The following is a 9,263-nucleotide window of genomic DNA, read 5'->3' as shown; positions in this document are numbered from 1 at the left end:
GCAGTGGAACGCGTGGGGTCCGGGCGGGCCGGGGGCGCGGGCCGGGGACGCGCCGGGGCGCGGGGCCGGCGGTACCGGGGGCTCCGCCTGCCCGATGCGGCCCCGCAACTTTCCGCGGCCGCGGGGCACAACAAAGGGCCGCTGCCCGCCCTGCCCCGCTGCCCCCCGGGCCGTGGCGCCGGGTCCCGCTCGGGGCTCGGCGGGGCACGCGGGGGTCGCCGCCCGCAGCGGGTCCCCTCGGACAGTGCGGCGTTTCCTGCGAGTTTAACTTGTTCCACAAAAATCACGTTTTCCGCATCCAGGCGCGCTGTGCCGAGGCCCCGCGGGGTGTGTGGGGCGCCGCGGGGCCGCTGCCGCGTCCGTCCGAGCGCTCCGGGCGAGTGTTCCGGGGCAGCCCCGCGGGGTCCCGGTACCGCCCGCCGTGTCCCGGCCGTGTCCCGGCCGTGCCCCGCGGCTGCTGCCGGTGCCCCGCGGGTGTCTTGGCTCAGCCCCTGTGAGCCGGTCCCTGCCCGGGGTTTATGGGCACCATTTGGGACTCTTTTACACTTCCCGTATGCAGATGCCGCATCTGCACTTGAATGTCCCTGCCAATTTTTATGGTTTACAATTGCATTTTACCATCTTAAGGTACTCGGGTTCTCTACAAAGGGTTTGCTCAGACAAAAGAGGCTTTTTATCAGGCAGCGTCCTCGGTTTTCGAGATACAGGCGGTACCAAAAGATAGGCAGTGTGGGAACTGCAGAAATGGGCATTTCTGTAACCGCCCTGATGTGTAATGTTGAGTTGTCCCTGGAAGCACTTTATTCCTTCTCACTTAATTAGATGTCCAATTGGATGAAGACACTTAATACTCTTAGATACTTTAATAACACTCTTAATACTTTAATATATCCTTAATGCTTTATGAACTTTCTGATTTAATTTGTGAAGTGTCTGTTGCTTTAGTGTCCCTAAGAGTACAACAATATTAATGCTTTGTCTGCATTTGCTATTTTTCCCACAGATATGGGATTTTGGGGGAAATCTCTTTTGATTAATCAGATTAGCTTAAAGAGTTTCTTGCGTATCTTGTGACAGACGTACCTGTGGCTGTGGTTAGTCTTTTGAATGGGTGATGTAACAGCCTTTTACTACTTTGCCTTCAAAAATGTGAAATACTGGTGCGGTATTGAGACATTGCTTGACCTTCGGTCTTTCTAAAGCCTCTGGGGGAGGAGCACGAACGATTGGGTTGTTAATTCATGGTTTTATAAAATACCTGCAAATGATAATGGGAAATGAAGGCTCTTAATGTTTCCTTTTCTTAAGCAAGATCCATAGTACTTTTGATACCTTGAGGAACAGCATCTTCACTCTTAGTAAAAACAGTGAAAATTGTACGAGTACAGAGGTATAAAAGTCACATTGTATTCTTGGTGTTAAAATGTTAATGTTAAAATCATTAATGAACTTAAGCTCTGCACGTGGCTTCTGTGTTAACCCAGAATAAAGTGCTGCAAGTTTATTGGCGTCTTCAGTGAGAGAAGCTTCAGGATAACTTTGAAATGCAGCGACGTGGTTTTATTTCAGCAGTTACGGGCAATTGCAGCCTCATTATTTGAGGGGGCACTTGACGTTCTTGGAATATATGATGATGGTTTTCCCTTGCCAATTTGAGTACTTCCATGTAAGAAACATATTTTATCATTGAGCAAATCAATGGCAACGAGTAAAACCAGGGGTTTTTTTCAAAGCAATTTCATTAAGGCATTCATTTTTCCTGCAGTAGTAGCAATTACTTCTCAACAGGGTCCCATTTAAGATCAGTTTTGATACAGCTTCAGTTGGCATCTTTTTCCTCTGTGAGTGAGACATGATGGCTTTTACATAGTTTTAATTATTTTATGTTTTAGCTAAAATAGGGACACAGCAGATTATCTAGAATTTAAGGTAACTTTGGACACTTTGTTGTGTAGTGTTGTCTTGGAAGACAGATTTATCAGGAAACTACTTGAATTTTGTGTTCCCGTAAAACTGTCAGAGTTTCAGATGGGCAGATTACTGATCTGGATAAACTTCATACCAGAGAAAAGAGGAAAGTTGTCAGAGCACAAAGAATGTAAGGTTTTCAAAGAAAAATCCCTTTGCCTGCATCCCTTCCCTTTTCCACAGCATTCCCAAACTTTACTGGCGCACACTGACATTTTTAGTGGTTCTTTATGCTTGGTTGCTTTGCATCTGATGAGATAAGCCTTTGCTTAACAAAGACTATTTCATTGATATAGTTGGGTCTTAGTTTACTTGCTATAAACACATTTCTTTGAAGATTTAGGAAGAAAAACAAATGGAGTTGTCGAATGGCAACGCTGCTGAAGTCAAATGTCTCTGAACAAACAAGAAGCCTACAGTGTTATTTCAGCTCAGTGTTGGCTTGTTGAATGTGGATGTCTCTTGGTTTTGTAAATAATAGTAGAAAATAATACATAGAATTCTGAACTCCGTTCTGTGATGGGAAATGAAAGCCTTGTGATTTAGGAACAACTTAACTCCTTTGATTTGATGGTAAAGATGGAAAAATACCTCTTGGTATAAAGTTGGAATTTGGTATTGATGGCTTCTGTAGATCATTAATCAGGAAAATGGGTTTATGCATGCCTTTTTGTGCTGAGCCCAGGACTAGTGCTGTATGTTGAGCGGATGCAGTGTGTGATGTGACACTGCAACAACAGGATTTTTTTCCCCGCTTTGCTAAAAAACAGTATAAAGAGACTGTATTATAGAAAATGAGGGAACTTTCCCATCTGGGAGACTAATTCTTGATTGTTGGGAGGCAATAGCTATCTTTCTGCCCTGCCTCTGGCAAGTCCTTTGGGGTATTTCTTTTTCTGGTGGGGAAAATATGCCAGTGGTTTATTGAATTGCTGTTCAACTCCTACGTGGTAGAGCTTTGAACAGATGCATTTACACCAGCATTCTGTGAGAATGGGAGCACAGTTTATCCTGTTGATAAACTGCCTATTTAAATAAAGCCTTCAGCAGTGTAATCTGCTAATTCTAATTAAGTCATTTACATAGAGAATTGGCCCAGGGTTTCATCAGATGGCTGCTGGGGAGCTGAAATGCATTCTTTCCCTCCAGCTGTATTAAACCAGCCTTTTGATCCTGTCCTTTTTTTAGCCTTTAAGCCAAAGTGGTTATCACTGTGCACAGTTAATTGAGAAAGGGAAGTTGGGGGACAAGGGGACCCTTCGAGCTTTAGCTTTGGTCTTAATTATTACAGTTCTAATTACATAATTAGAAGACTTCCAGATTTTATGTGTTGATAGAAATGGTTCTGTACAGGTTTTGTTAGAAAGAGGAAATACTCCACGGAGAGGCTGGCTTCAGTGAAGTTCTTTATTGGTAAATGATTGCCAATAACTTATCTTGAAAGCAGTATATGCCTGGAGTATCTGAGTTCTCCCCCAGCACTTCGATAAGGAGGCTTCATTTACCCAGAGTGGACCCTGCGTCCTTCAGAGAGCACAAGTTACATGTCTTCCATTGCCTAATCATCCCAGCCATAGGCTTGTAGATGTGGTGAAATTTAAACTTAGAGAAATGCCTGGTCAGTGTGAAAGATTAATTTTTTTTAAGCCTTTTTTTCCTTTGTGAACACATGAAAAAAAACCCCAGTAAAAATCTATCACAGCTCTAATGCCAGGCTGACTGCAAATTGCTGTGATGTCCTTGTCTGGAAATACCTCCCAGCTGAAACTTGAGGGGAAACCTTCAGTAGTTTTTATGGGAACATAATCTGGAACTGTGATGTCCTTCAGACTAAATCCCAAAATTCTCTTGTTGGATAAAACCTCCCCAGCTCTTCCTGCAGGAAATGTGGGTTGCATTGGTGGTACAGTGTCTGAAGGTGTTCATTGTGGTGGGCTCCTTGCACTGCTTACAAACCTGCTGATGCTGTACCCCTGAGCTGTAAATGTGCATGGGGCTCCTGTCAGCGTTAGGGTTTATTCTGCTTAGTTGCTGCTGAGAAGCCCAGGGTTTACCTGTGGGAATTGCTGCGGAGCCCTCAGATCCTGAAGCCAAGTGATTAAATGATGGCTGTCGTGGTTGTAGTAAAAGTTTGTAAAAGAACTTTGAGTATCTGAAAGTTCTGCCAAACACCAGCTCGTCCTCCAAAAATCTCTTCATTCAGTCTCACAGCTGTAGCTTTATGTTGTTTGGCAATACTTACAAGGAATTATTCCTAAGTATGTTGTTTCAGATGTCTTGTGAGTGCTTTTGCCAGGAGACTCTCCATCCTCTGCCTGTTTTATCAGCAGTGCTAAGGAAATGCCCTTTCTGTGGATCACAAGCAGGGGTTGTTCTTACCTGCAAATTTACCTTACTTGTGGTGTGTAACATCGAGCCAACAGTGGTGTTGTACAAAATTGAAGGGAGCTGAGGAAAGATGCCAGAGTTGGGTACCAGTTTGCTGCTGTACCAAGCTCAGGGTGTGGCTGCTCGGTGCCTCCTGCTTTGCTGCTGCTTTGTGAAGCTTTTCTTTGCCCAGTTCTGTTTTCCTGCTTACCTGGTGCTGCCAACTGGGTCCATCACCTTAACACTTGAGCTGACCTTTAGTATTTCACTTGGATTTACATAAGGCCTCTGCTGAGTGAACTGTCCCTATCACAGGATGATATCCATAAAAATGACACTTCCTAGTCTTGAAAAAAAATCCCCAGGCCCACTGGAGACATGTGAAAAGGACACCCAGCAGGAAGAGAGGCCCATGGCCTGAAATATTCATCAATCATTTTCCTGGCACCAGGAAACCAATCAGCTCTTCTAAGGGAGAGAGTGTAATCAATCACACAATGTGGGAAATGGGGATCGCCAGCCCTGCCAGAAATGTTCCTTCATGTGGACAGAAGGAAGGGGCTGTGTTGGTCCTTACTCACAAGTGGTAACTTACAGCCTCGGTGCAAGGGACTCAGCTTTTGTAAGAGGCAAGCTCCAGCCTGCACTCAAGGTTTTGTTTCCAGTAATGCTGAGTTGTTTTGTTCTTAGATTTGGTTTTTTTATTTACCCCTTTTCTATAGCTGGTAGGTGAAGGGTTTGTTTCCTGTTCCCAAACCTCCATGTTCTGAAGTGGCAGGTCCAGCAGCAGCATGTTTTTATCTAGAGGATCAGAATTTTTAAATTTTGCCCTTTTTTCATGAAACAATGTAAGTTTGAAACAGCTTCTATTGCAAGAAGCAATAGAAGCTGTTTCAAACTTACTGGGGAAGAAATACACCTCTGGGTGCTTGGCCTCTTTTTCTATCTTTGAGTTATGCTAAAAAAGTATATATAGATTGCCCAATAGTAAATGAACTGTAGTTGTCAACATCTGTAGGATATTTTATTGCAGGATAGGGATTACTTGAATTCAAGTAAGAGTTCAAATAATAATTTGAAATTCAAATAAGAAATACTAGAAAATGTTCTAGTAAGATGCTATACATTGGAACAAGAGACTTGTTTATAATTTTTTTTTCTAGGAAAACCTCTGCAATAGTTGCTACATAAGAAATGCCATATCTATGGCAAAATAAACAGCAGTGCCGCAGCCTTTCTCATCTCCTTTAGTCCAGCAGGCAGCAGATTACGATGGGATGATTTTTCCTGAGGAGAGTGAGATGTTTCAGACGTGGCTGTGGTCCGTGGCTGGGTGGGGGTGCAGGGGGACCAGCCTTACCCACCACTGCCCAAGCAGAACACGGCCATCTGTGGAGCACCAGTGCTGAGCAGCTTCAAAAGAAAGAATACAAATAGATTTCCCTTAGCAATGTATGTAACAATTATTTTAAAATTGTAAAACTTGTAATCATATGTCTTCCAACAGAGATTTTTTTAAAAGGTAAAATTGTGCAGTGTCTTTCCTTGGAAATTGGCAAAACATGAACTCCTGTATTATTTAAGTTAGATTAAAAGTCAATTAAAATTCAGATTGTTCTTCAGAGCAGCAGTGTATACTAAATTCAATCCAGAATTAATTTCTCATTGAAAAGATTAGGAGCCTTCTCTTTAAAAATATAGATATTTTTCTGCATTTAAGGTAATTTTCTTGTACAAGTGGAGACAAATATCCACAAATATCCAAATATCAGGAGGGATGTTTCTATTCTGAAGAGCATTTTTCTATCTGTCAGACAGTTTCTGATGTGCTTTTTAAGATGCTTAGATGTGTTACCACAATTAAAAGCTACTAAGAGATGTGGCATCCTGCAAAATGAGATTATAGCAATAGGCAGATGTGGCTGGAATGAGCCCCAAAGAGAAAGGGAAGTGTTTCTGGAATTGCAAGCAGCAGGAGCTAATACGGTTTGCAAACATGGAAGACAGTAGGCAGAGAGGTAGGTGGGGAGAAAGAATCAAATTTCCCTTGATTCCTGCCTGTTTGTAATCCCTATCCCTGGGAGGCCAAATGCTTAATGTGAGCCTTTCAGTCCAACAAAACCCGGGATGCTGGCATTGGTGGGGTGAGAGGGAAGTGCTCGGTGGGGTCTGGATCACTGAATTTTATGAGCAAGATGCTCAAATCAATAATGGAAGGAAAACCTGAAGTCTCAAGGACTGGTCAGTTATTGCAGCCATCAGCACGAGCCACAGCCACTTCCAGGTGGCCTGTGGGAAGGGGAGACCTCACAAAAATGAGAGAGCCACACCCAGCACTGTTCCCACACTGACACTTGGAATGTTCAGCCGCTCATTTGTCCTCGTGTGACGGGTGGTGAGAGACACAGCTCTGCTGTTTGATTCACACAGCACAGAGAATATCAGGTTCTAACACGTGTCCTCCGTGTGCTGAGACCCGTGGGTTTGAATCCTGACCACCCGCAGTAACTCTGGTGTGACAGTGGCATCACCCAGCTCGTGCCACAGCTGAGCGTGGCAGGAGCGCACGGCACCCCAGCAGCTGGGAGACTTCTTCCCTCTAATGCCGCTGTAATGTTAATTATACATTCAGTGGTTGATTTGGATGATTCAGTGTTTCTGTGTCCGTGTGGTAACCATGAGAAACTTGTTCCGGTGTGTGGTGCTTACACCTGTTTTTCACATTGAAGGCTTCTGTCACGATATTGCCTCAAATTCACCCCCCAGTGAGGACAGTCCATGTCCTCATCCCGGGCTGGTGCGGTCAGCCAGGTCCTGGCAGGCATGGGCAGTGAGCAGCTCAAGCCCATTGCAGTTAGCAGCTGTAATATTATCTCCTCTAATTAAAATTGGAAGATAAATACCGTGAAATTAATTAACCTTGAGATTAGGGAAAAAAGCTGTTTTCAGATTGGTCCCATGTCCTGCTTCTGCAGGATCTGGTGTGTCAGTGCCACTGCTGCACTATCTGCTGCATTAAATGGGCAGGTTACCTGCATCTTGGTGAAGAGGTCCAGTTACAGGGGCGTTTCTAACATGGTGCACTGCTTGGGGTCTAGAACAACTTGCCTCTGGGAACACTGGCTAATTTGGAACATGATTTCTGGCATATTCTGTATATCATAACATGCTATTATTTATCAGGAGATCGGTATTAATCTGTCTTGATGTTAACTCTTCAAAAAATAGCATCTCTTGTATAATATCAGTCAATTCTGGTTTTTTTCTGGTCAATTCTGGTAGGTAATTCTAGTGGACTCTAGATGGATTTTGCTATAGTGGTATGCCTTGTGTTGGTCAACACTTTATCAGTGATCAAAAAGTCAATAAAGAATTTCCCCAGATTTACAAACTGATTATGCAATTGATCTTTCAATATTGGAGTAGGCTGGGCTGCCTGGTAGGCAATATCCTCATAAACCAAAATGTCCTCCAGGTAGAGAAGATGCAAAATCTCATGCCCCGGGACAAAGACAGCGTGCCTGTGGGCTGGGGTGCTGCGTGCTGAGAGGCACTGGATATGAAACAGAGAGAGATGATCGCCTTTCTTTTAGGACAGGTTTTTTACTTCATCATCATAATTTTTCTAAAAAGCTTTGGTGCTTGACTGTGTTTTCCCATTTGGTAGCCTAAAAGTCTAAAATAAGATGCCAGATGTGTATGAGTCCCCTACAGAGGAATGAGCTGGCTGAGAGCTGCCTTGATGAGCCTTGCTGTTACCACAAGCCGGCTCTGAGGGCACTTCCACCCCATTTTTCAGGAGCAGAGCCTGCTGAACCTCTCAGGGAAGCAGCAGCTTTCCAGAAGTGCACTGTGCTCTGTCCCAGAAATCACAGAGGGCTTCTGGAAACCCAGCTCATAAGGTATGTGGTAGTGCTGATACTGCAGCAACATGCATCTCCCTTCTGCTTTGATTTTTGTGCCTCAGGAGGCATGTCAGGAATCTTGTGACTTTTGATAGCATCAATAAATCAGATACCATGCTGACAGAATTTTACTGGAATGTAAACAGGCATTTAAAATAACATGTTTGTAGAGAGTATATTGAGGAATACAGTGCAGGTACATGGAACACTCAACTCTGTGTAGGTTTCCTTTCAGTTTTGTTGGTAAGCAGGAACTGGGATTGTTTTCCACGTAAATGAAAAGAAGTAAAAATATTTATCATGAGATGACCTTATTTCCCACTCCTCTCTGCAAACAGTGTGTGTTTTCAGTGCTGAGGTGAGACAAGCTCTACCCAATGTAGGGGAAAGGGGAGGAATGTCTCTGTATAGTAAAATTTAGCTGATAAGGGATAATGAATCACCTTTAACTCAGCTCTGCTGAGTAGTAGCTGCTATGGGCAACTGCAGGCTGGTCAGCCTTGTCTCAGTCCCTCAGTGCGAAGGGTATGGAGCAAATCCTCCCAAAAGGCATTTCCAGGCACTTGAAGGACAGGAAGGTAATTGGGAACATTCAATGTGGGTTTTCCAAGGGGAGAGATCATGCCTGACCAACCTCATTCCTTCTGTGATGAAATGACTGGATCCATGGATGAGGGGAGGGTAATTTTGTCATTAACCTTAGCCTTAGGCAAGGCTTCTGATGCATCCTTGTAGGCAGTTTGGGTGAAAACCTGGGCTGTTTTGCTCAAAGGGTGGCAGTCGAGTTCAAGCACTCACTATGCTGTGATTGTCCTTGGGAGTCAGTGTTGGGGCCAATACTATTGAGCAATTTCATCAACCATCTGGATGGTGGGATGGACAAACTCCTCAGACTTGCAGATGACACCAGATTGATAACTGGGAGGGCACAGCTGCTGTTCGGAAGGACCTTGATAACCTGAAGGAAAAGGTTGATTAAAACTTCAAAGTTAAACAGACACAAACATCAAGTCCTACACCTGG

General features: G+C 44.1%; 1 long non-coding RNA gene across 2 annotated transcripts in view; it reads right to left on the bottom strand.

The window, feature by feature from the left end:
• Positions 1-3,357: 3,357 nt before the first annotated feature.
• The window catches only part of LOC121676178, a 28,578-nt gene continuing 22,672 nt past the window's right edge, over positions 3,358-9,263 (bottom strand). For both annotated transcript variants that reach the window (XR_006020382.1, XR_006020381.1), the window contains exon 3: positions 3,358-9,198. This is a non-coding gene — a long non-coding RNA (uncharacterized LOC121676178). The remainder of the gene's footprint in view (positions 9,199-9,263) is intronic.

The sequence above is a fragment of the Corvus kubaryi genome, unplaced genomic scaffold (genome assembly GCF_017639235.1).
Source record: "Corvus kubaryi isolate FWS band 111438036 unplaced genomic scaffold, C.kubaryi_AGA036_p1.0 78, whole genome shotgun sequence".
In the NCBI taxonomy this organism is placed as follows: Eukaryota; Metazoa; Chordata; class Aves; order Passeriformes; family Corvidae; genus Corvus; species Corvus kubaryi.
This window is presented reverse-complemented; position numbering and strand designations above follow the sequence as displayed.